General features: G+C 43.1%; 28 non-coding genes across 28 annotated transcripts; 11 read left to right on the top strand and 17 right to left on the bottom strand.

Moving 5' to 3' along the window:
* Positions 1–855: 855 nt before the first annotated feature.
* On the top strand, positions 856–927 carry trnad-guc (transfer RNA aspartic acid (anticodon GUC)). Its single transcript has one exon. It is a non-coding gene; the product is annotated as a tRNA-Asp (tRNA).
* A 456-nt stretch (positions 928–1,383) lies between these two features.
* Positions 1,384–1,498, bottom strand: LOC143730367 (U5 spliceosomal RNA). Its single transcript, XR_013200570.1, has one exon. It is a non-coding gene; the product is annotated as a U5 spliceosomal RNA (small nuclear RNA).
* A 407-nt stretch (positions 1,499–1,905) lies between these two features.
* Positions 1,906–2,020, bottom strand: LOC143730124 (U5 spliceosomal RNA). Its single transcript, XR_013200350.1, has one exon. It is a non-coding gene; the product is annotated as a U5 spliceosomal RNA (small nuclear RNA).
* Positions 2,021–3,187: 1,167 nt separating this feature from the next.
* On the top strand, positions 3,188–3,259 carry trnad-guc (transfer RNA aspartic acid (anticodon GUC)). The gene has a single exon. It is a non-coding gene; the product is annotated as a tRNA-Asp (tRNA).
* A 453-nt stretch (positions 3,260–3,712) lies between these two features.
* On the bottom strand, positions 3,713–3,827 carry LOC143730123 (U5 spliceosomal RNA). The gene has a single exon (XR_013200349.1). It is a non-coding gene; the product is annotated as a U5 spliceosomal RNA (small nuclear RNA).
* Positions 3,828–5,059: 1,232 nt separating this feature from the next.
* On the top strand, positions 5,060–5,131 carry trnad-guc (transfer RNA aspartic acid (anticodon GUC)). The gene has a single exon. It is a non-coding gene; the product is annotated as a tRNA-Asp (tRNA).
* A 454-nt stretch (positions 5,132–5,585) lies between these two features.
* On the bottom strand, positions 5,586–5,700 carry LOC143730366 (U5 spliceosomal RNA). Its single transcript, XR_013200569.1, has one exon. It is a non-coding gene; the product is annotated as a U5 spliceosomal RNA (small nuclear RNA).
* Positions 5,701–6,107: 407 nt separating this feature from the next.
* LOC143730122 (U5 spliceosomal RNA) lies at positions 6,108–6,222 on the bottom strand. The gene has a single exon (XR_013200348.1). It is a non-coding gene; the product is annotated as a U5 spliceosomal RNA (small nuclear RNA).
* Positions 6,223–7,390: 1,168 nt separating this feature from the next.
* Positions 7,391–7,462, top strand: trnad-guc (transfer RNA aspartic acid (anticodon GUC)). The gene has a single exon. It is a non-coding gene; the product is annotated as a tRNA-Asp (tRNA).
* A 453-nt stretch (positions 7,463–7,915) lies between these two features.
* On the bottom strand, positions 7,916–8,030 carry LOC143730120 (U5 spliceosomal RNA). Its single transcript, XR_013200347.1, has one exon. It is a non-coding gene; the product is annotated as a U5 spliceosomal RNA (small nuclear RNA).
* A 1,693-nt stretch (positions 8,031–9,723) lies between these two features.
* LOC143730118 (U5 spliceosomal RNA) lies at positions 9,724–9,838 on the bottom strand. Its single transcript, XR_013200345.1, has one exon. It is a non-coding gene; the product is annotated as a U5 spliceosomal RNA (small nuclear RNA).
* Positions 9,839–11,075: 1,237 nt separating this feature from the next.
* Positions 11,076–11,147, top strand: trnad-guc (transfer RNA aspartic acid (anticodon GUC)). The gene has a single exon. It is a non-coding gene; the product is annotated as a tRNA-Asp (tRNA).
* A 454-nt stretch (positions 11,148–11,601) lies between these two features.
* LOC143729820 (U5 spliceosomal RNA) lies at positions 11,602–11,716 on the bottom strand. The gene has a single exon (XR_013200082.1). It is a non-coding gene; the product is annotated as a U5 spliceosomal RNA (small nuclear RNA).
* Positions 11,717–12,123: 407 nt separating this feature from the next.
* LOC143730117 (U5 spliceosomal RNA) lies at positions 12,124–12,238 on the bottom strand. The gene has a single exon (XR_013200344.1). It is a non-coding gene; the product is annotated as a U5 spliceosomal RNA (small nuclear RNA).
* Positions 12,239–13,475: 1,237 nt separating this feature from the next.
* trnad-guc (transfer RNA aspartic acid (anticodon GUC)) lies at positions 13,476–13,547 on the top strand. Its single transcript has one exon. It is a non-coding gene; the product is annotated as a tRNA-Asp (tRNA).
* Positions 13,548–13,991: 444 nt separating this feature from the next.
* Positions 13,992–14,106, bottom strand: LOC143729843 (U5 spliceosomal RNA). Its single transcript, XR_013200103.1, has one exon. It is a non-coding gene; the product is annotated as a U5 spliceosomal RNA (small nuclear RNA).
* A 403-nt stretch (positions 14,107–14,509) lies between these two features.
* On the bottom strand, positions 14,510–14,624 carry LOC143730116 (U5 spliceosomal RNA). Its single transcript, XR_013200343.1, has one exon. It is a non-coding gene; the product is annotated as a U5 spliceosomal RNA (small nuclear RNA).
* Positions 14,625–15,863: 1,239 nt separating this feature from the next.
* Positions 15,864–15,935, top strand: trnad-guc (transfer RNA aspartic acid (anticodon GUC)). Its single transcript has one exon. It is a non-coding gene; the product is annotated as a tRNA-Asp (tRNA).
* Positions 15,936–16,379: 444 nt separating this feature from the next.
* LOC143729830 (U5 spliceosomal RNA) lies at positions 16,380–16,493 on the bottom strand. Its single transcript, XR_013200091.1, has one exon. It is a non-coding gene; the product is annotated as a U5 spliceosomal RNA (small nuclear RNA).
* Positions 16,494–16,903: 410 nt separating this feature from the next.
* LOC143730115 (U5 spliceosomal RNA) lies at positions 16,904–17,018 on the bottom strand. Its single transcript, XR_013200342.1, has one exon. It is a non-coding gene; the product is annotated as a U5 spliceosomal RNA (small nuclear RNA).
* A 1,239-nt stretch (positions 17,019–18,257) lies between these two features.
* Positions 18,258–18,329, top strand: trnad-guc (transfer RNA aspartic acid (anticodon GUC)). Its single transcript has one exon. It is a non-coding gene; the product is annotated as a tRNA-Asp (tRNA).
* Positions 18,330–19,031: 702 nt separating this feature from the next.
* On the top strand, positions 19,032–19,103 carry trnad-guc (transfer RNA aspartic acid (anticodon GUC)). The gene has a single exon. It is a non-coding gene; the product is annotated as a tRNA-Asp (tRNA).
* A 444-nt stretch (positions 19,104–19,547) lies between these two features.
* LOC143729826 (U5 spliceosomal RNA) lies at positions 19,548–19,662 on the bottom strand. The gene has a single exon (XR_013200087.1). It is a non-coding gene; the product is annotated as a U5 spliceosomal RNA (small nuclear RNA).
* A 1,233-nt stretch (positions 19,663–20,895) lies between these two features.
* trnad-guc (transfer RNA aspartic acid (anticodon GUC)) lies at positions 20,896–20,967 on the top strand. Its single transcript has one exon. It is a non-coding gene; the product is annotated as a tRNA-Asp (tRNA).
* A 453-nt stretch (positions 20,968–21,420) lies between these two features.
* Positions 21,421–21,535, bottom strand: LOC143729819 (U5 spliceosomal RNA). The gene has a single exon (XR_013200081.1). It is a non-coding gene; the product is annotated as a U5 spliceosomal RNA (small nuclear RNA).
* Positions 21,536–21,942: 407 nt separating this feature from the next.
* Positions 21,943–22,057, bottom strand: LOC143730114 (U5 spliceosomal RNA). Its single transcript, XR_013200341.1, has one exon. It is a non-coding gene; the product is annotated as a U5 spliceosomal RNA (small nuclear RNA).
* A 1,239-nt stretch (positions 22,058–23,296) lies between these two features.
* trnad-guc (transfer RNA aspartic acid (anticodon GUC)) lies at positions 23,297–23,368 on the top strand. Its single transcript has one exon. It is a non-coding gene; the product is annotated as a tRNA-Asp (tRNA).
* Positions 23,369–23,812: 444 nt separating this feature from the next.
* LOC143729839 (U5 spliceosomal RNA) lies at positions 23,813–23,926 on the bottom strand. The gene has a single exon (XR_013200099.1). It is a non-coding gene; the product is annotated as a U5 spliceosomal RNA (small nuclear RNA).
* Between the last annotated feature and the right edge of the window lie 65 nt (positions 23,927–23,991).

The following is a 23,991-nucleotide window of genomic DNA, read 5'->3' as shown; positions in this document are numbered from 1 at the left end:
AATGGAAAGCATATCCAGTATTAAGTGACGTCTCAACGGTTGAGCATAGACAACAGTACCGTACCGCCCAGAGAAGCAATTGGGATGACCAGTCCTCGTTAGTATAGTGGACAGTATCTCCGCCTGTCACGCGGAAGACCGGGGTTCGATTAGTCTTCTTCTTTATCACGACCAAACACCTTGTATAAGCTCAGGCTTTACAGTGGAAGGCGCTGTTAAAGTCAACCTGCCGTTCAAGACTCACTTGATTATGTTTAGCTAATTGCATTTGAAAGATTTTACTTTCAAGAAAGCGTTTGCAATAGGTTTGTAAAAGGTGTTTTTTGAATGTTTGGCCTGAGTCTTTTTTTGTTGTTGCATTTTCACTGTTCTGACCAGTGTGTTGCGTTCCGAACGCTTGGAAACAGTGAATAATGTTGCGAAACAATCGGTTCAAAGCTTTGTTTCTCCCATCACTACCCTTTTGTGCTTGGTAAAACTTACATTCACACTGCTGACACAAGACTCGAAGTTGTGAACTGGGAAAGTGTGGATGGTTTGACGACTACCCAGTTCCAGTCTTGGACAAAACAGCCAATTCTTTTAGCCACTCTCAATCTCTGGCCCACCCTATTGTGGTACTTTGTTACAAGCTGCCAAACGTCCTCTGTTCTTGAACAAACACATGTAGCTCTGCTGTGAGCAAGACGATTCTTGGATACCTCCATAGGACAGGGTGAGCTCTTTGGCCAAAATAAAATGTTTAAATAATAATAACTCCATTAATGGAAAGCATATCCAGTATTAAGTCACGTCTCAACGGTTGAGCATAGACAACAGTAACAACCAGCCCAGAGAAGCAACTGTGATGACCAGTCCTCGTTAGTATAGTGGACAGTATCTCCGCCTGTCACGCGGAAGACCGGGGTTCGATTCCCCGACGGGGAGTCTTCTTCTTTATCACGACCAAACACCTTGCATAAGCTCGGGCTTTACCGTGGAAGGTGCTGTTAAAGTCAACCTGCCGTTCAAGACTCACTTGATTATTTTTAGCTAATTGCATTTGAAAGATTTTACTTTCAAGAAAGCGTTTGCAATAGGTTTGTAAAAGGTGTTTTTTGAATGTTTGGCCTGAGTCTTTTTTTTTTTTTGTGGGATTTTCACTGTTCTGACCAGCGTGTTCCGTTCCGAACGCTTGGAAACAGTGAATAATTTTGCGAAGCAATCAGTTCAAAGCTTTGTTTCTCCCATCACTACCCTTTTGTGCTTGGTAAAACTTACATTCACACCGCTGTCTTGGACAAAACAGCCAATTCTTTTAGCCACGCTCGATATTTGGCCCAGCCTATTGTGGTACTTTGTTACAAGCTGCCAAACGTCCTCTGTTCTTGAACAAACACATGTAGCTCTGCTGCGAGCAGAGCATCCAAAAATATCAGAAACTCGCAAATGTTCCCCTCCACGGAAATCTTTAGTAAAAGGCGAAAGATTTATGCGTGAATGAAGAGAAACTCTAGCTGTACCCATGAGACGTTGGGACAATGTGGTCCCAAGCACATGCAACCATGCTCAGCAAGGGTAATGTCTGGTGCAGGCTCCTCCCATCCAGCTTATTTTCTTTAAAAAAAAAACAATAATACAGCCATATCCATTAGAGGAAGGAGCAAATGTAAAAAGAATCTGCCCCATCACCAAATGTCCGCAAACCCTGTCCAAGAGGATGTCACTGAATCCGATAGTATGTCGAAGACCAGTGGTAGTATTCGCATGAGATTTTTATGAACTTCCTGGATGCTAAATGAACAAACCCTTCATCTCCTTGGATTGCGGGTGGATACTTTTAGCCACGCTCGATCTGTGGCCCAGCCTATTGTGGTACTTTGTTACAAGCTGCCAAACGTCCTCTGTTCTTGAACAATCACATGTAGCTCTGCTGTGAGCAGAGCATCCAAAAATATCAGAAACTCGCAAATGTTCCCCTCCACGGAAATCTTTAGTAAAAGGCGAAAGATTTATGCGTGAATGAAGAGAAACTCGAGCTGGCTCCTCCCATCCCATCCAGCTTATTTTCTTTTTTTTAAAAAACAATAATACAGCCATATCCATTAGAGGAAGGAGCAAATGTAAAAAGAATCTGCCCCATCACCAAATGTCCGCAAACCCTGTCCAAGAGGATGTCACTGAATCCGATAGTATGTCGAAGACCAGTGGTAGTATTCGCATGAGATTTTTATGAACTTCCTGGATGCTAAATGAACAAACCCTTCATCTCCTTAGATTGCGGATGGATACCTCCATAGGACAGGGTGAGCTCCTTGGCCAAAATAAAAGGCTTAAATAATAATAACTCCATTAATGGAAAGCATATCCAGTATTAAGTGACGTCTCAACGGTTGAGCATAGACAACAGTACCGTACCGCCCAGAGAAGCAATTGGGATGACCAGTCCTCGTTAGTATAGTGGACAGTATCTCCGCCTGTCACGCGGAAGACCGGGGTTCGATTAGTCTTCTTCTTTATCACGACCAAACACCTTGTATAAGCTCAGGCTTTACAGTGGAAGGCGCTGTTAAAGTCAACCTGCCGTTCAAGACTCACTTGATTATGTTTAGCTAATTGCATTTGAAAGATTTTACTTTCAAGAAAGCGTTTGCAATAGGTTTGTAAAAGGTGTTTTTTGAATGTTTGGCCTGAGTCTTTTTTTTTTGTTGCATTTTCACTGTTCTGACCAGTGTGTTGCGTTCCGAACGCTTGGAAACAGTGAATAATGTTGCGAAACAATCGGTTCAAAGCTTTGTTTCTCCCATCACTACCCTTTTGTGCTTGGTAAAACTTACATTCACACTGCTGACACAAGACTCGAAGTTGTGAACTGGGAAAGTGTGGATGGTTTGACGACTACCCAGATCCAGTCTTGGACAAAACAGCCAATTCTTTTAGCCACGCTCAATCTCTGGCCCAACCTATTGTGGTACTTTGTTACAAGCTGCCAAAGTCCTCTGTTCTTGAACAAACACATGTAGCTCTGCTGTGAGCAAGACAATTCTTGGATACCTCCATAGGACAGGGTGAGCTCTTTGGCCAAAATAAAATGTTTAAATAATAATAACTCCATTAATGGAAAGCATATCCAGTATTAAGTGACGTCTCAACGGTTGAGCATAGACAACAGTAACACACCGCCCAGAGAAGCAACTGTGATGACCAGTCCTCGTTAGTATAGTGGACAGTATCTCCGCCTGTCACGCGGAAGACCGGGGTTCGATTCCCCGACGGGGAGTCTTCTTCTTTATCACGACCAAACACCTTGCATAAGCTCGGGCTTTACCGTGGAAGGTGCTGTTAAAGTCAACCTGCCGTTCAAGACTCGCTTGATTATTTTTAGCTAATTGCATTTGAAAGATTTTACTTTCAAGAAAGCGTTTGCAATAGGTTTGTGGAAGGTGTTTTTTGAATGTTTGGCCTGAGTCTTTTTTTTGTGTGGGATTTTCACTGTTCTGACCAGCGTGTTCCGTTCCGAACGCTTGGAAACAGTGAATAATTTTGCGAAGCAATCAGTTCAAAGCTTTGTTTCTCCCATCACTACCCTTTTGTGCTTGGTAAAACTTACATTCACACCGCTTGCTTGGACAAAACAGCCAATTCTTTTAGCCACGCTCGATCTGTGACCCAGCCTATTGTGGTACTTTGTTACAAGCTGCCAAACGTCCTCTGTTCTTGAACAAACACATGTAGCTCTGCTGTGAGCAGAGCATCCAAAAATATCAGAAACTCGCAAATGTTCCCCTCCACGGAAATCTTTAGTAAAAGGCGAAAGATTTATGCGTGAATGAAGAGAAACTCGAGCTGTACCCATGAGACGTATGGACAATGTGGTCCCAAGCACATGCAACAATGCAAGGGTAATGTCTGGTGCAGGCTCCTCCCATCCAGCTTATTTTCTTTTTTTTTAAAAACAATAATACAGCCATATCCATTAGAGGAAGGAGCAAATGTAAAAAGAATCTGCCCCATCACCAAATGTCCGCAAACCCTGTCCAAGAGGATGTCACTGAATCCGATAGTATGTCGAAGACCAGTGGTAGTATTCGCATGAGATTTTTATGAACTTCCTGGATGCTAAATGAACAAACCCTTCATCTCCTTAGATTGCGGATGGATACCTCCATAGGACAGGGTGAGCTCCTTGGCCAAAATAAAAGGCTTAAATAATAATAACTCCATTAATGGAAAGCATATCCAGTATTAAGTGACGTCTCAACGGTTGAGCATAGACAACAGTACCGTACCGCCCAGAGAAGCAATTGGGATGACCAGTCCTCGTTAGTATAGTGGACAGTATCTCCGCCTGTCACGCGGAAGACCGGGGTTCGATTAGTCTTCTTCTTTATCACGACCAAACACCTTGTATAAGCTCAGGCTTTACAGTGGAAGGCGCTGTTAAAGTCAACCTGCCGTTCAAGACTCACTTGATTATGTTTAGCTAATTGCATTTGAAAGATTTTACTTTCAAGAAAGCGTTTGCAATAGGTTTGTAAAAGGTGTTTTTTGAATGTTTGGCCTGAGTCTTTTTTTGTTGTTGCATTTTCACTGTTCTGACCAGTGTGTTGCGTTCCGAACGCTTGGAAACAGTGAATAATGTTGCGAAACAATCGGTTCAAAGCTTTGTTTCTCCCATCACTACCCTTTTGTGCTTGGTAAAACTTACATTCACACTGCTGACACAAGACTCGAAGTTGTGAACTGGGAAAGTGTGGATGGTTTGACGACTACCCAGTTCCAGTCTTGGACAAAACAGCCAATTCTTTTAGCCACTCTCAATCTCTGGCCCAACCTATTGTGGTACTTTGTTACAAGCTGCCAAACGTCCTCTGTTCTTGAACAAACACATGTAGCTCTGCTGTGAGCAAGACGATTCTTGGATACCTCCATAGGACAGGGTGAGCTCTTTGGCCAAAATAAAATGTTTAAATAATAATAACTCCATTAATGGAAAGCATATCCAGTATTAAGTCACGTCTCAACGGTTGAGCATAGACAACAGTAACAACCAGCCCAGAGAAGCAACTGTGATGACCAGTCCTCGTTAGTATAGTGGACAGTATCTCCGCCTGTCACGCGGAAGACCGGGGTTCGATTCCCCGACGGGGAGTCTTCTTCTTTATCACGACCAAACACCTTGCATAAGCTCGGGCTTTACCGTGGAAGGTGCTGTTAAAGTCAACCTGCCGTTCAAGACTCACTTGATTATTTTTAGCTAATTGCATTTGAAAGATTTTACTTTCAAGAAAGCGTTTGCAATAGGTTTGTAAAAGGTGTTTTTTGAATGTTTGGCCTGAGTCTTTTTTTTTTTGTGGGATTTTCACTGTTCTGACCAGCGTGTTCCGTTCCGGACGCTTGGAAACAGTGAATAATTTTGCGAAGCAATCAGTTCAAAGCTTTGTTTCTCCCATCACTACCCTTTTGTGCTTGGTAAAACTTACATTCACACCGCTGTCTTGGACAAAACAGCCAATTCTTTTAGCCACGCTCGATATTTGGCCCAGCCTATTGTGGTACTTTGTTACAAGCTGCCAAACGTCCTCTGTTCTTGAACAAACACATGTAGCTCTGCTGCGAGCAGAGCATCCAAAAATATCAGAAACTCGCAAATGTTCCCCTCCACGGAAATCTTTAGTAAAAGGCGAAAGATTTATGCGTGAATGAAGAGAAACTCTAGCTGTACCCATGAGACGTTGGGACAATGTGGTCCCAAGCACATGCAACCATGCTCAGCAAGGGTAATGTCTGGTGCAGGCTCCTCCCATCCAGCTTATTTTCTTTAAAAAAAAAACAATAATACAGCCATATCCATTAGAGGAAGGAGCAAATGTAAAAAGAATCTGCCCCATCACCAAATGTCCGCAAACCCTGTCCAAGAGGATGTCACTGAATCCGATAGTATGTCGAAGACCAGTGGTAGTATTCGCATGAGATTTTTATGAACTTCCTGGATGCTAAATGAACAAACCCTTCATCTCCTTGGATTGCGGGTGGATACTTTTAGCCACGCTCGATCTGTGGCCCAGCCTATTGTGGTACTTTGTTACAAGCTGCCAAACGTCCTCTGTTCTTGAACAATCACATGTAGCTCTGCTGTGAGCAGAGCATCCAAAAATATCAGAAACTCGCAAATGTTCCCCTCCACGGAAATCTTTAGTAAAAGGCGAAAGATTTATGCGTGAATGAAGAGAAACTCGAGCTGGCTCCTCCCATCCCATCCAGCTTATTTTCTTTTTTTTAAAAAACAATAATACAGCCATATCCATTAGAGGAAGGAGCAAATGTAAAAAGAATCTGCCCCATCACCAAATGTCCGCAAACCCTGTCCAAGAGGATGTCACTGAATCCGATAGTATGTCGAAGACCAGTGGTAGTATTCGCATGAGATTTTTATGAACTTCCTGGATGCTAAATGAACAAACCCTTCATCTCCTTAGATTGCGGATGGATACCTCCATAGGACAGGGTGAGCTCCTTGGCCAAAATAAAAGGCTTAAATAATAATAACTCCATTAATGGAAAGCATATCCAGTATTAAGTGACGTCTCAACGGTTGAGCATAGACAACAGTACCGTACCGCCCAGAGAAGCAATTGGGATGACCAGTCCTCGTTAGTATAGTGGACAGTATCTCCGCCTGTCACGCGGAAGACCGGGGTTCGATTAGTCTTCTTCTTTATCACGACCAAACACCTTGTATAAGCTCAGGCTTTACAGTGGAAGGCGCTGTTAAAGTCAACCTGCCGTTCAAGACTCACTTGATTATGTTTAGCTAATTGCATTTGAAAGATTTTACTTTCAAGAAAGCGTTTGCAATAGGTTTGTAAAAGGTGTTTTTTGAATGTTTGGCCTGAGTCTTTTTTTTTTTGTTGCATTTTCACTGTTCTGACCAGTGTGTTGCGTTCCGAACGCTTGGAAACAGTGAATAATGTTGCGAAACAATCGGTTCAAAGCTTTGTTTCTCCCATCACTACCCTTTTGTGCTTGGTAAAACTTACATTCTCACTGCTGACACAAGACTCGAAGTTGTGAACTGGGAAAGTGTGGATGGTTTGACGACTACCCAGATCCAGTCTTGGACAAAACAGCCAATTCTTTTAGCCACGCTCAATCTCTGGCCCAACCTATTGTGGTACTTTGTTACAAGCTGCCAAAGTCCTCTGTTCTTGAACAAACACATGTAGCTCTGCTGTGAGCAAGACAATTCTTGGATACCTCCATAGGACAGGGTGAGCTCTTTGGCCAAAATAAAATGTTTAAATAATAATAACTCCATTAATGGAAAGCATATCCAGTATTAAGTGACGTCTCAACGGTTGAGCATAGACAACAGTAACACACCGCCCAGAGAAGCAACTGTGATGACCAGTCCTCGTTAGTATAGTGGACAGTATCTCCGCCTGTCACGCGGAAGACCGGGGTTCGATTCCCCGACGGGGAGTCTTCTTCTTTATCACGACCAAACACCTTGCATAAGCTCGGGCTTTACCGTGGAAGGTGCTGTTAAAGTCAACCTGCCGTTCAAGACTCGCTTGATTATTTTTAGCTAATTGCATTTGAAAGATTTTACTTTCAAGAAAGCGTTTGCAATAGGTTTGTGGAAGGTGTTTTTTGAATGTTTGGCCTGAGTCTTTTTTTTGTGTGGGATTTTCACTGTTCTGACCAGCGTGTTCCGTTCCGAACGCTTGGAAACAGTGAATAATTTTGCGAAGCAATCAGTTCAAAGCTTTGTTTCTCCCATCACTACCCTTTTGTGCTTGGTAAAACTTACATTCACACCGCTTGCTTGGACAAAACAGCCAATTCTTTTAGCCACGCTCGATCTGTGACCCAGCCTATTGTGGTACTTTGTTACAAGCTGCCAAACGTCCTCTGTTCTTGAACAAATACATGTAGCTCTGCTGTGAGCAGAGCATCCAAAAATATCAGAAACTCGCAAATGTTCCCCTCCACGGAAATCTTTAGTAAAAGGCGAAAGATTTATGCGTGAATGAAGAGAAACTCGAGCTGGCTCCTCCCATCCCATCCAGCTTATTTTCTTTTTTTTAAAAAACAATAATACAGCCATATCCATTAGAGGAAGGAGCAAATGTAAAAAGAATCTGCCCCATCACCAAATGTCCGCAAACCCTGTCCAAGAGGATGTCACTGAATCCGATAGTATGTCGAAGACCAGTGGTAGTATTCGCATGAGATTTTTATGAACTTCCTGGATGCTAAATGAACAAACCCTTCATCTCCTTAGATTGCGGATGGATACCTCCATAGGACAGGGTGAGCTCCTTGGCCAAAATAAAAGGCTTAAATAATAATAACTCCATTAATGGAAAGCATATCCAGTATTAAGTGACGTCTCAACGGTTGAGCATAGACAACAGTACCGTACCGCCCAGAGAAGCAATTGGGATGACCAGTCCTCGTTAGTATAGTGGACAGTATCTCCGCCTGTCACGCGGAAGACCGGGGTTCGATTAGTCTTCTTCTTTATCACGACCAAACACCTTGTATAAGCTCAGGCTTTACAGTGGAGGGCGCTGTTAAAGTCAACCTGCCGTTCAAGACTCACTTGATTATGTTTAGCTAATTGCATTTGAAAGATTTTACTTTCAAGAAAGCGTTTGCAATAGGTTTGTAAAAGGTGTTTTTTGAATGTTTGGCCTGAGTCTTTTTTTGTTGTTGCATTTTCACTGTTCTGACCAGTGTGTTGCGTTCCGAACGCTTGGAAACAGTGAATAATGTTGCGAAACAATCGGTTCAAAGCTTTGTTTCTCCCATCACTACCCTTTTGTGCTTGGTAAAACTTACATTCACACTGCTGACACAAGACTCGAAGTTGTGAACTGGGAAAGTGTGGATGGTTTGACGACTACCCAGTTCCAGTCTTGGACAAAACAGCCAATTCTTTTAGCCACTCTCAATCTCTGGCCCAACCTATTGTGGTACTTTGTTACAAGCTGCTAAACGTCCTCTGTTCTTGAACAAACACATGTAGCTCTGCTGTGAGCAAGACGATTCTTGGATACCTCCATAGGACAGGGTGAGCTCTTTGGCCAAAATAAAATGTTTAAATAATAATAACTCCATTAATGGAAAGCATATCCAGTATTAAGTCACGTCTCAACGGTTGAGCATAGACAACAGTAACAAGCAGCCCAGAGAAGCAACTGTGATGACCAGTCCTCGTTAGTATAGTGGACAGTATCTCCGCCTGTCACGCGGAAGACCGGGGTTCGATTCCCCGACGGGTAGTCTTCTTCTTTATCACGACCAAACACCTTGCATAAGCTCGGGCTTTACCGTGGAAGGTGCTGTTAAAGTCAACCTGCCGTTCAAGACTCGCTTGATTATTTTTAGCTAATTGCATTTGAAAGATTTTACTTTCAAGAAAGCGTTTGCAATAGGTTTGTGGAAGGTGTTTTTTGAATGTTTGGCCTGAGTCTTTTTTTTGTGTGGGATTTTCACTGTTCTGACCAGCGTGTTCCGTTCCGAACGCTTGGAAACAGTGAATAATTTTGCGAAGCAATCAGTTCAAAGCTTTGTTTCTCCCATCACTACCCTTTTGTGCTTGGTAAAACTTACATTCACACCGCTTGCTTGGACAAAACAGCCAATTCTTTTAGCCACGCTCGATCTGTGACCCAGCCTATTGTGGTACTTTGTTACAAGCTGCCAAACGTCCTCTGTTCTTGAACAAACACATGTAGCTCTGCTGTGAGCAGAGCATCCAAAAATATCAGAAACTCGCAAATGTTCCCCTCCACGGAAATCTTTAGTAAAAGGCGAAAGATTTATGCGTGAATGAAGAGAAACTCGAGCTGTACCCATGAGACGTATGGACAATGTGGTCCCAAGCACATGCAACCATGCTCAGCAAGGGTAATGTCTGGTGCAGGCTCCTCCCATCCAGCTTATTTTCTTTAAAAAAAAAAACAATAATACAGCCATATCCATTAGAGGAAGGAGCAAATGTAAAAAGAATCTGCCCCATCACCAAATGTCCGCAAACCCTGTCCAAGAGGATGTCACTGAATCCGATAGTATGTCGAAGACCAGTGGTAGTATTCGCATGAGATTTTTATGAACTTCCTGGATGCTAAATGAACAAACCCTTCATCTCCTTGGATTGCGGGTGGATACCTCCATAGGACAGGGTGAGCTCCTTGGCCAAAATAAAAGGCTTAAATAATAATAACTCCATTAATGGAAAGCATATCCAGTATTAATTGACGTCTCAACGGTTGAGCATAGACAACAGTACCGTACCGCCCAGAGAAGCACTTGGGATGACCAGTCCTCGTTAGTATAGTGGACAGTATCTCCGCCTGTCACGCGGAAGACCGGGGTTCGATTAGTCTTCTTCTTTATCACGGCCAAACACCTTGCATAAGCTCAGGCTTTACCGTGGAAGGCGCTGTTAAAGTCAACCTGCCGTTCAAGACTCACTTGATTATGTTTAGCTAATTGCATTTGAAAGGTTTTACTTTCAAGAAAGCGTTTGCAATAGGTTTGTAAAAGGTGTTTTTTGAATGTTTGGCCTGAGTCTTTTTTTGTTGTTGCATTTTCACTGTTCTGACCAGTGTGTTGCGTTCCGAACGCTTGGAAACAGTGAATAATGTTGCGAAACAATCGGTTCAAAGCTTTGTTTCTCCCATCACTACCCTTTTGTGCTTGGTAAAACTTACATTCACACTGCTGACACAAGACTCGAAGTTGTGAACTGGGAAAGTGTGGATGGTTTGACGACTACCCAGTTCCAGTCTTGGACAAAACAGCCAATTCTTTTAGCCACTCTCAATCTCTGGCCCAACCTATTGTGGTACTTTGTTACAAGCTGCCAAACGTCCTCTGTTCTTGAACAAACACATGTAGCTCTGCTGTGAGCAAGACAATTCTTGGATACCTCCATAGGACAGGGTGAGCTCTTTGGCCAAAATAAAATGTTTAAATAATAATAACTCCATTAATGGAAAGCATATCCAGTATTAAGTCACGTCTCAACGGTTGAGCATAGACAACAGTAACACACCGCCCAGAGAAGCAACTGTGACGACCAGTCCTCGTTAGTATAGTGGACAGTATCTCCGCCTGTCACGCGGAAGACCGGGGTTCGATTCCCCGACGGGGAGTCTTCTTCTTTATCACGACCAAACACCTTGCATAAGCTCGGGCTTTACCGTGGAAGGTATTGTTAAAGTCAACCTGCCGTTCAAGACTCGCTTGACTATTTTTAGCTAATTGCATTTGAAAGATTTTACTTTCAAGAAAGCGTTTGCAATAGGTTTGTAAAAGGTGTTTTTTGAATGTTTGGCCTGAGTCTTTTTTTTTTTGTGGGATTTTCACTGTTCTGACCAGCGTGTTCCGTTCCGAACGCTTGGAAACAGTGAATAATTTTGCGAAGCAATCAGTTCAAAGCTTTGTTTCTCCCATCACTACCCTTTTGTGCTTGGTAAAACTTACATTCACACCGCTGTCTTGGACAAAACAGCCAATTCTTTTAGCCACGCTCGATCTTTGGCCCAGCCTATTGTGGTACTTTGTTACAAGCTGCCAAACGTCCTCTGTTCTTGAACAAACACATGTAGCTCTGCTGCGAGCAGAGCATGCAAAAATATCAGAAACTCGCAAATGTTCCCCTCCACGGAAATCTTTAGTAAAAGGCGAAAGATTTATGCGTGAATGAAGAGAAACTCTAGCTGTACCCATGAGACGTTGGGACAATGTGGTCCCAAGCACATGCAACCATGCTCAGCAAGGGTAATGTCTGGTGCAGGCTCCTCCCATCCAGCTTATTTTCTTTAAAAAAAAAACAATAATACAGCCATATCCATTAGAGGAAGGAGCAAATGTAAAAAGAATCTGCCCCATCACCAAATGTCCGCAAACCCTGTCCAAGAGGATGTCACTGAATCCGATAGTATGTCGAAGACCAGTGGTAGTATTCGCATGAGATTTTTATGAACTTCCTGGATGCTAAATGAACAAACCCTTCATCTCCTTGGATTGCGGGTGGATACTTTTAGCCACGCTCGATCTGTGGCCCAGCCTATTGTGGTACTTTGTTACAAGCTGCCAAACGTCCTCTGTTCTTGAACAAACACATGTAGCTCTGCTGTGAGCAGAGCATCCAAAAATATCAGAAACTCGCAAATGTTCCCCTCCACGGAAATCTTTAGTAAAAGGCGAAAGATTTATGCGTGAATGAAGAGAAACTCGAGCTGTACCCATGAGACGTTGGGACAATGTGGTCCCAAGCACATGCAACCATGCTCAGCAAGGGTAATGTCTGGTGCAGGCTCCTCCCATCCAGCTTATTTTCTTTTTTTTAAAAAACAATAATACAGCCATATCCATTAGAGGAAGGAGCAAATGTAAAAAGAATCTGCCCCATCACCAAATGTCCGCAAACCCTGTCCAAGAGGATGTCACTGAATCCGATAGTATGTCGAAGACCAGTGGTAGTATTCGCATGAGATTTTTATGAACTTCCTGGATGCTAAATGAACAAACCCTTCATCTCCTTAGATTGCGGATGGATACCTCCATAGGACAGGGTGAGCTCCTTGGCCAAAATAAAAGGCTTAAATAATAATAACTCCATTAATGGAAAGCATATCCAGTATTAAGTGACGTCTCAACGGTTGAGCATAGACAACAGTACCGTACCGCCCAGAGAAGCAATTGGGATGACCAGTCCTCGTTAGTATAGTGGACAGTATCTCCGCCTGTCACGCGGAAGACCGGGGTTCGATTAGTCTTCTTCTTTATCACGACCAAACACCTTGCATAAGCTCAGGCTTTACAGTGGAAGGCGCTGTTAAAGTCAACCTGCCGTTCAAGACTCACTTGATTATGTTTAGCTAATTGCATTTGAAAGATTTTACTTTCAAGAAAGCGTTTGCAATAGGTTTGTAAAAGGTGTTTTTTGAATGTTTGGCCTGAGTCTTTTTTTTTTGTTGCATTTTCACTGTTCTGACCAGTGTGTTGCGTTCCGAACGCTTGGAAACAGTGAATAATGTTGCGAAACAATCGGTTCAAAGCTTTGTTTCTCCCATCACTACCCTTTTGTGCTTGGTAAAACTTACATTCACACTGCTGACACAAGACTCGAAGTTGTGAACTGGGAAAGTGTGGATGGTTTGACGACTACCCAGTTCCAGTCTTGGACAAAACAGCCAATTCTTTTAGCCACGCTCAATCTCTGGCCCAACCTATTGTGGTACTTTGTTACAAGCTGCCAAACGTCCTCTGTTCTTGAACAAACACATGTAGCTCTGCTGTGAGCAAGACAATTCTTGGATACCTCCATAGGACAGGGTGAGCTCTTTGGCCAAAATAAAATGTTTAAATAATAATAACTCCATTAATGGAAAGCATATCCAGTATTAAGTGACGTCTCAACGGTTGAGCATAGACAACAGTAACACACCGCCCAGAGAAGCAACTGTGATGACCAGTCCTCGTTAGTATAGTGGACAGTATCTCCGCCTGTCACGCGGAAGACCGGGGTTCGATTCCCCGACGGGGAGTCTTCTTCTTTATCACGACCAAACACCTTGCATAAGCTCGGGCTTTACCGTGGAAGGTGCTGTTAAAGTCAACCTGCCGTTCAAGACTCGCTTGATTATTTTTAGCTAATTGCATTTGAAAGATTTTACTTTCAAGAAAGCGTTTGCAATAGGTTTGTGGAAGGTGTTTTTTGAATGTTTGGCCTGAGTCTTTTTTTTGTGTGGGATTTTCACTGTTCTGACCAGCGTGTTCCGTTCCGAACGCTTGGAAACAGTGAATAATGTTGCGAAGCAATCAGTTCAAAGCTTTGTTTCTCCCATCACTACCCTTTTGTGCTTGGTAAAACTTACATTCACACCGCTTGCTTGGACAAAACAGCCAATTCTTTTAGCCACGCTCGATCTGTGACCAAGCCTATTGTGGTACTTTGTTACAAGCTGCCAAACGTCCTCTGTTCTTGAACAAACACATGTAGCTCTGAGCATCCAAAAATATCAGAAACTCGCAAATGTTCCCCTCTACGGAAATCTTTAGTAAAAGGCGAAAGATTTATGCGTGAATGAAGAGAAACTAGAGCTGTTCCCATGAGACGTATGGACAATGTGGTCCCAAGCACATGCAACAATGCAAGGGTAATGTCTGGTGCAGGCTCCTCCCATCCAGCTTATTTTCTTTTTTTTTAAAAAACAATAATACAGCCATATCCATTAGAGGAAGGAGCAAATGTAAAAAGAATCTGCCCCATCACCAAATGTCCGCAAACCCTGTCCAAGAGGATGTCACTGAATCCGATAGTATGTCGAAGACCAGTGGTAGTATTCGCATGAGATTTTTATGAACTTCCTGGATGCTAAATGAACAAACCCTTCATCTCCTTGGATTGCGGGTGGATACTTTTAGCCACGCACGATCTGTGGCCCAGCCTATTGTGGTACTTTGTTACAAGCTGCCAAACGTCCTCTGTTCTTGAACAAACACATGTAGCTCTGCTGTGAGCAGAGCATCCAAAAATATCAGAAACTCGCAAATGTTCCCCTCCACGGAAATCTTTAGTAAAAGGCGAAAGATTTATGCGTGAATGAAGAGAAACTCGAGCTGTACCCATGAGACGTTGGGACAATGTGGTCCCAAGCACATGCAACCATGCTCAGCAAGGGTAATGTCTGGTGCAGGCTCCTCCCATCCAGCTTATTTTCTTTTAAAAAAACAAAACAATAATACAGCCATATCCATTAGAGGAAGGAGCAAATGTAAAAAGAATCTGCCCCATCACCAAATGTCCGCAAACCCTGTCCAAGAGGATGTCACTGAATCCGATAGTATGTCGAAGACCAGTGGTAGTATTCGCATGAGATTTTTATGAACTTCCTGGATGCTAAATGAACAAACCCTTCATCTCCTTGGATTGCGGGTGGATACCTCCATAGGACAGGGTGAGCTCCTTGGCCAAAATAAAAGGCTTAAATAATAATAACTCCATTAATGGAAAGCATATCCAGTATTAAGTGACGTCTCAACGGTTGAGCATAGACAACAGTACCGTACCGCCCAGAGAAGCAATTGGGATGACCAGTCCTCGTTAGTATAATGGACAGTATCTCCGCCTGTCACGCGGAAGACCGGGGTTCGATTAGTCTTCTTCTTTATCACGACCAAACACCTTGCATAAGCTCAGGCTTTACCGTGGAAGGCGCTGTTAAAGTCAACCTGCCGTTCAAGACTCACTTGATTATGTTTAGCTAATTGCATTTGAAAGATTTTACTTTCAAGAAAGCGTTTGCAATAGGTTTGTAAAAGGTGTTTTTTGAATGTTTGGCCTGAGTCTTTTTTTTTTGTTGCATTTTCACTGTTCTGACCAGTGTGTTGCGTTCCGAACGCTTGGAAACAGTGAATAATGTTGCGAAACAATCGGTTCAAAGCTTTGTTTCTCCCATCACTACCCTTTTGTGCTTGGTAAAACTTACATTCACACTGCTGACACAAGACTCGAAGTTGTGAACTGGGAAAGTGTGGATGGTTTGACGACTACCCAGTTCCAGTCTTGGACAAAAAAGCCAATTCTTTTAGCCACTCTCAATCTCTGGCCCAACCTATTGTGGTACTTTGTTACAAGCTGCCAAACGTCCTCTGTTCTTGAACAAACACATGTAGCTCTGCTGTGAGCAAGACAATTCTTGGATACCTCCATAGGACAGGGTGAGCTCTTTGGCCAAAATAAAATGTTTAAATAATAATAACTCCATTAATGGAAAGCATATCCAGTATTAAGTGACGTCTCAACGGTTGAGCATAGACAACAGTAACACACCGCCCAGAGAAGCAACTGTGACGACCAGTCCTCGTTAGTATAGTGGACAGTATCTCCGCCTGTCACGCGGAAGATCGGGGTTCGATTCCCCGACGGGGAGTCTTCTTCTTTATCACGACCAAACACCTTGCATAAGCTCGGGCTTTACCGTGGAAGGTGCTGTTAAAGTCAACCTGCCGTTCAAGACTCGCTTGATTATTTTTAGCTAATTGCATTTGAAAGATTTTACTTTCAAGAAAGCGTTTGCAATAGGTTTGTGGAAGGTGTTTTTTGAATGTTTGGCCTGAGTCTTTTTTTTGTGTGGGATTTTCACTGTTCTGACCAGCGTGTTCCGTTCCGAACGCTTGGAAACAGTGAATAATTTTGCGAAGCAATCAGTTCAAAGCTTTGTTTCTCCCATCACTACCCTTTTGTGCTTGGTAAAACTTACATTCACACCGCTTGCTTGGACAAAACAGCCAATTCTTTTAGCCACGCTCGATCTGTGACCCAGCCTATTGTGGTACTTTGTTACAAGCTGCCAAACGTCCTCTGTTCTTGAACAAACACATGTAGCTCTGAGCATCCAAAAATATCAGAAACTCGCAAATGTTCCCCTCCACGGAAATCTTTAGTAAAAGGCGAAAGATTTATGCGTGAATGAAGAGAAACTCGAGCTGTACCCATGAGACGTTGGGACAATGTGGTCCCAAGCACATGCAACCATGCTCAGCAAGGGTAATGTCTGGTGCAGGCTCCTCCCATCCAGCTTATTTTCTTTTAAAAAAACAAAACAATAATACAGCCATATCCATTAGAGGAAGGAGCAAATGTAAAAAGAATCTGCCCCATCACCAAATGTCCGCAAACCCTGTCCAAGAGGATGTCACTGAATCCGATAGTATGTCGAAGACCAGTGGTAGTATTCGCATGAGATTTTTATGAACTTCCTGGATGCTAAATGAACAAACCCTTCATCTCCTTGGATTGCGGGTGGATACTTTTAGCCACGCTCGATCTGTGGCCCAGCCTATTGTGGTACTTTGTTACAAGCTGCCAAACGTCCTCTGTTCTTGAACAAACACATGTAGCTCTGCTGTGAGCAGAGCATCCAAAAATATCAGAAACTCGCAAATGTTCCCCTCCACGGAAATCTTTAGTAAAAGGCGAAAGATTTATGCGTGAATGAAGAGAAACTCGAGCTGTACCCATGAGACGTTGGGACAATGTGGTCGCAAGCACATGCAACCATGCTCAGCAAGGGTAATGTCTGGTGCAGGCTCCTCCCATCCAGCTTATTTTCTTTAAAAAAAACAAAACAATAATACAGCCATATCCATTAGAGGAAGGAGCAAATGTAAAAAGAATCTGCCCCATCACCAAATGTCCGCAAACCCTGTCCAAGAGGATGTCACTGAATCCGATAGTATGTCGAAGACCAGTGGTAGTATTCGCATGAGATTTTTATGAACTTCCTGGATGCTAAATGAACAAACCCTTCATCTCCTTGGATTGCGGGTGGATACCTCCATAGGACAGGGTGAGCTCCTTGGCCAAAATAAAAGGCTTAAATAATAATAACTCCATTAATGGAAAGCATATCCAGTATTAAGTGACGTCTCAACGGTTGAGCATAGACAACAGTACCGTACCGCCCAGAGAAGCAATTGGGATGACCAGTCCTCGTTAGTATAATGGACAGTATCTCCGCCTGTCACGCGGAAGACCGGGGTTCGATTAGTCTTCTTCTTTATCACGACCAAACACCTTGCATAAGCTCAGGCTTTACCGTGGAAGGCGCTGTTAAAGTCAACCTGCCGTTCAAGACTCACTTGATTATGTTTAGCTAATTGCATTTGAAAGATTTTACTTTCAAGAAAGCGTTTGCAATAGGTTTGTAAAAGGTGTTTTTTGAATGTTTGGCCTGAGTCTTTTTTTTTTGTTGCATTTTCACTGTTCTGACCAGTGTGTTGCGTTCCGAACGCTTGGAAACAGTGAATAATGTTGCGAAACAATCGGTTCAAAGCTTTGTTTCTCCCATCACTACCCTTTTGTGCTTGGTAAAACTTACATTCACACTGCTGACACAAGACTCGAAGTTGTGAACTGGGAAAGTGTGGATGGTTTGACGACTACCCAGTTCCAGTCTTGGACAAAACAGCCAATTCTTTTAGCCACGCTCAATCTCTGGCCCAACCTATTGTGGTACTTTGTTACAAGCTGCCAAACGTCCTCTGTTCTTGAACAAACACATGTAGCTCTGCTGTGAGCAAGACAATTCTTGGATACCTCCATAGGACAGGGTGAGCTCTTTGGCCAAAATAAAATGTTTAAATAATAATAACTCCATTAATGGAAAGCATATCCAGTATTAAGTGACGTCTCAACGGTTGAGCATAGACAACAGTAACACACCGCCCAGAGAAGCAACTGTGATGACCAGTCCTCGTTAGTATAGTGGACAGTATCTCCGCCTGTCACGCGGAAGACCGGGGTTCGATTCCCCGACGGGGAGTCTTCTTCTTTATCACGACCAAACACCTTGCATAAGCTCGGGCTTTACCGTGGAAGGTGCTGTTAAAGTCAACCTGCCGTTCAAGACTCGCTTGATTATTTTTAGCTAATTGCATTTGAAAGATTTTACTTTCAAGAAAGCGTTTGCAATAGGTTTGTAAAAGGTGTTTTTTGAATGTTTGGCCTGAGTCTTTTTTTTTTGTTGCATTTTCACTGTTCTGACCAGTGTGTTGCGTTCCGAACGCTTGGAAACAGTGAATAATGTTGCGAAACAATCGGTTCAAAGCTTTGTTTCTCCCATCACTACCCTTTTGTGCTTGGTAAAACTTACATTCACACTGCTGACACAAGACTCGAAGTTGTGAACTGGGAAAGTGTGGATGGTTTGACGACTACCCAGTTCCAGTCTTGGACAAAACAGCCAATTCTTTTAGCCACGCTCAATCTCTGGCCCAACCTATTGTGGTACTTTGTTACAAGCTGCCAAACGTCCTCTGTTCTTGAACAAACACATGTAGCTCTGCTGTGAGCAAGACAATTCTTGGATACCTCCATAGGACAGGGTGAGCTCTTTGGCCAAAATAAAATGTTTAAATAATAATAACTCCATTAATGGAAAGCATATCCAGTATTAAGTGACGTCTCAACGGTTGAGCATAGACAACAGTAACACACCGCCCAGAGAAGCAACTGTGATGACCAGTCCTCGTTAGTATAGTGGACAGTATCTCCGCCTGTCACGCGGAAGACCGGGGTTCGATTCCCCGACGGGGAGTCTTCTTCTTTATCACGACCAAACACCTTGCATAAGCTCGGGCTTTACCGTGGAAGGTGCTGTTAAAGTCAACCTGCCGTTCAAGACTCGCTTGATTATTTTTAGCTAATTGCATTTGAAAGATTTTACTTTCAAGAAAGCGTTTGCAATAGGTTTGTGGAAGGTGTTTTTTGAATGTTTGGCCTGAGTCTTTTTTTTGTGTGGGATTTTCACTGTTCTGACCAGCGTGTTCCGTTCCGAACGCTTGGAAACAGTGAATAATGTTGCGAAGCAATCAGTTCAAAGCTTTGTTTCTCCCATCACTACCCTTTTGTGCTTGGTAAAACTTACATTCACACCGCTTGCTTGGACAAAACAGCCAATTCTTTTAGCCACGCTCGATCTGTGACCAAGCCTATTGTGGTACTTTGTTACAAGCTGCCAAACGTCCTCTGTTCTTGAACAAACACATGTAGCTCTGAGCATCCAAAAATATCAGAAACTCGCAAATGTTCCCCTCCACGGAAATCTTTAGTAAAAGGCGAAAGATTTATGCGTGAATGAAGAGAAACTAGAGCTGTTCCCATGAGACGTATGGACAATGTGGTCCCAAGCACATGCAACAATGCAAGGGTAATGTCTGGTGCAGGCTCCTCCCATCCAGCTTATTTTCTTTTTTTTTAAAAAACAATAATACAGCCATATCCATTAGAGGAAGGAGCAAATGTAAAAAGAATCTGCCCCATCACCAAATGTCCGCAAACCCTGTCCAAGAGGATGTCACTGAATCCGATAGTATGTCGAAGACCAGTGGTAGTATTCGCATGAGATTTTTATGAACTTCCTGGATGCTAAATGAACAAACCCTTCATCTCCTTGGATTGCGGGTGGATACCTCCATAGGACAGGGTGAGCTCCTTGGCCAAAATAAAAGGCTTAAATAATAATAACTCCATTAATGGAAAGCATATCCAGTATTAAGTGACGTCTCAACGGTTGAGCATAGACAACAGTACCGTACCGCCCAGAGAAGCAATTGGGATGACCAGTCCTCGTTAGTATAATGGACAGTATCTCCGCCTGTCACGCGGAAGACCGGGGTTCGATTAGTCTTCTTCTTTATCACGACCAAACACCTTGCATAAGCTCAGGCTTTACCGTGGAAGGCGCTGTTAAAGTCAACCTGCCGTTCAAGACTCACTTGATTATGTTTAGCTAATTGCATTTGAAAGATTTTACTTTCAAGAAAGCGTTTGCAATAGGTTTGTAAAAGGTGTTTTTTGAATGTTTGGCCTGAGTCTTTTTTTTTTTGTTGCATTTTCACTGTTCTGACCAGTGTGTTGCGTTCCGAACGCTTGGAAACAGTGAATAATGTTGCGAAACAATCGGTTCAAAGCTTTGTTTCTCCCATCACTACCCTTTTGTGCTTGGTAAAACTTACATTCACACTGCTGACACAAGACTCGAAGTTGTGAACTGGGAAAGTGTGGATGGTTTGACGACTACCCAGTTCCAGTCTTGGACAAAACAGCCAATTCTTTTAGCCACGCTCAATCTCTGGCCCAACCTATTGTGGTACTTTGTTACAAGCTGCCAAACGTCCTCTGTTCTTGAACAAACACATGTAGCTCTGCTGTGAGCAAGACAATTCTTGGATACCTCCATAGGACAGGGTGAGCTCTTTGGCCAAAATAAAATGTTTAAATAATAATAACTCCATTAATGGAAAGCATATCCAGTATTAAGCGACGTCTCAACGGTTGAGCATAGACAACAGTAACACACCGCCCAGAGAAGCAACTGTGATGACCAGTCCTCGTTAGTATAGTGGACAGTATCTCCGCCTGTCACGCGGAAGACCGGGGTTCGATTCCCCGACGGGGAGTCTTCTTCTTTATCACGACCAAACACCTTGCATAAGCTCGGGCTTTACCGTGGAAGGTGCTGTTAAAGTCAACCTGCCGTTCAAGACTCGCTTGATTATTTTTAGCTAATTGCATTTGAAAGATTTTACTTTCAAGAAAGCGTTTGCAATAGGTTTGTGGAAGGTGTTTTTTGAATGTTTGGCCTGAGTCTTTTTTTTGTTTGGGATTTTCACTGTTCTGACCAGCGTGTTCCGTTCCGAACGCTTGGAAACAGTGAATAATTTTGCGAAGCAATCAGTTCAAAGCTTTGTTTCTCCCATCACTACCCTTTTGTGCTTGGTAAAACTTACATTCACACCGCTGTCTTGGACAAAACAGCCAATTCTTTTAGCCACGCTCGATCTTTGTCCCAGCCTATTGTGGTACTTTGTTACAAGCTGCCAAACGTCCTCTGTTCTTGAACAAACACATGTAGCTCTGCTGCGAGCAGAGCATGCAAAAATATCAGAAACTCGCAAATGTTCCCCTCCACGGAAATCTTTAGTAAAAGGCGAAAGATTTATGCGTGAATGAAGAGAAACTCTAGCTGTACCCATGAGACGTTGGGACAATGTGGTCGCAAGCACATGCAACCATGCTCAGCAAGGGTAATGTCTGGTGCAGGCTCCTCCCATCCAGCTTATTTTCTTTAAAAAAAAAACAATAATACAGCCATATCCATTAGAGGAAGGAGCAAATGTAAAAAGAATCTGCCCCATCACCAAATGTCCGCAAACCCTGTCCAAGAGGATGTCACTGAATCCGATAGTATGTCGAAGACCAGTGGTAGTATTCGCATGAGATTTTTATGAACTTCCTGGATGCTAAATGAACAAACCCTTCATCTCCTTGGATTGCGGGTGGATACTTTTAGCCACGCTCGATCTGTGGCCCAGCCTATTGTGGTACTTTGTTACAAGCTGCCAAACGTCCTCTGTTCTTGAACAAACACATGTAGCTCTGCTGTGAGCAGAGCATCCAAAAATATCAGAAACTCGCAAATGTTCCCCTCCACGGAAATCTTTAGTAAAAGGCGAAAGATTTATGCGTGAATGAAGAGAAACTCGAGCTGTACCCATGAGACGTTGGGACAATGTGGTCGCAAGCACATGCAACCATGCTCAGCAAGGGTAATGTCTGGTGCAGGCTCCTCCCATCCAGCTTATTTTCTTTAAAAAAAACAAAACAATAATACAGCCATATCCATTAGAGGAAGGAGCAAATGTAAAAAGAATCTGCCCCATCACCAAATGTCCGCAAACCCTGTCCAAGAGGATGTCACTGAATCCGATAGTATGTCGAAGACCAGTGGTAGTATTCGCATGAGATTTTTATGAACTTCCTGGATGCTAAATGAACAAACCCTTCATCTCCTTGGATTGCGGGTGGATACCTCCATAGGACAGGGTGAGCTCCTTGGCCAAAATAAAAGGCTTAAATAATAATAACTCCATTAATGGAAAGCATATCCAGTATTAAGTGACGTCTCAACGGTTGAGCATAGACAACAGTACCGTACCGCCCAGAGAAGCAATTGGGATGACCAGTCCTCGTTAGTATAATGGACAGTATCTCCGCCTGTCACGCGGAAGACCGGGGTTCGATTAGTCTTCTTCTTTATCACGACCAAACACCTTGCATAAGCTCAGGCTTTACCGTGGAAGGCGCTGTTAAAGTCAACCTGCCGTTCAAGACTCACTTGATTATGTTTAGCTAATTGCATTTGAAAGATTTTACTTTCAAGAAAGCGTTTGCAATAGGTTTGTAAAAGGTGTTTTTTGAATGTTTGGCCTGAGTCTTTTTTTTTTGTTGCATTTTCACTGTTCTGACCAGTGTGTTGCGTTCCGAACGCTTGGAAACAGTGAATAATGTTGCGAAACAATCGGTTCAAAGCTTTGTTTCTCCCATCACTACCCTTTTGTGCTTGGTAAAACTTACATTCACACTGCTGACACAAGACTCGAAGTTGTGAACTGGGAAAGTGTGGATGGTTTGACGACTACCCAGTTCCAGTCTTGGACAAAACAGCCAATTCTTTTAGCCACGCTCAATCTCTGGCCCAACCTATTGTGGTACTTTGTTACAAGCTGCCAAACGTCCTCTGTTCTTGAACAAACACATGTAGCTCTGCTGTGAGCAAGACAATTCTTGGATACCTCCATAGGACAGGGTGAGCTCTTTGGCCAAAATAAAATGTTTAAATAATAATAACTCCATTAATGGAAAGCATATCCAGTATTAAGTGACGTCTCAACAGTTGAGCATAGACAACAGTAACACACCGCCCAGAGAAGCAACTGTGATGACCAGTCCTCGTTAGTATAGTGGACAGTATCTCCGCCTGTCACGCGGAAGACCGGGGTTCGATTCCCCGACGGGGAGTCTTCTTCTTTATCACGACCAAACACCTTGCATAAGCTCGGGCTTTACCGTGGAAGGTGCTGTTAAAGTCAACCTGCCGTTCAAGACTCGCTTGATTATTTTTAGCTAATTGCATTTGAAAGATTTTACTTTCAAGAAAGCGTTTGCAATAGGTTTGTGGAAGGTGTTTTTTGAATGTTTGGCCTGAGTCTTTTTTTTGTGTGGGATTTTCACTGTTCTGACCAGCGTGTTCCGTTCCGAACGCTTGGAAACAGTGAATAATTTTGCGAAGCAATCAGTTCAAAGCTTTGTTTCTCCCATCACTACCCTTTTGTGCTTGGTAAAACTTACATTCACACCGCTTGCTTGGACAAAACAGCCAATTCTTTTAGCCACGCTCGATCTGTGACCCAGCCTATTGTGGTACTTTGTTACAAGCTGCCAAACGTCCTCTGTTCTTGAACAAACACATGTAGCTCTGAGCATCCAAAAATATCAGAAACTCGCAAATGATCCCCTCCACGGAAATCTTTAGTAAAAGGCGAAAGATTTATGCGTGAATGAAGAGAAACTCGAGCTGTTCCCATGAGACGTATGGACAATGTGGTCCCAAGCACATGCAACAATGCAAGGGTAATGTCTGG

Source organism: Siphateles boraxobius, unplaced genomic scaffold (genome assembly GCF_051911475.1).
Source record: "Siphateles boraxobius isolate OS27281-9 unplaced genomic scaffold, OSU_SipBor_1 8, whole genome shotgun sequence".
NCBI lineage: Eukaryota > Metazoa > Chordata > Actinopteri > Cypriniformes > Leuciscidae > Siphateles > Siphateles boraxobius.
The sequence above is the reverse complement of the archived record's forward strand: the minus strand, read 5'-3'. Positions and strand labels throughout refer to the sequence as shown.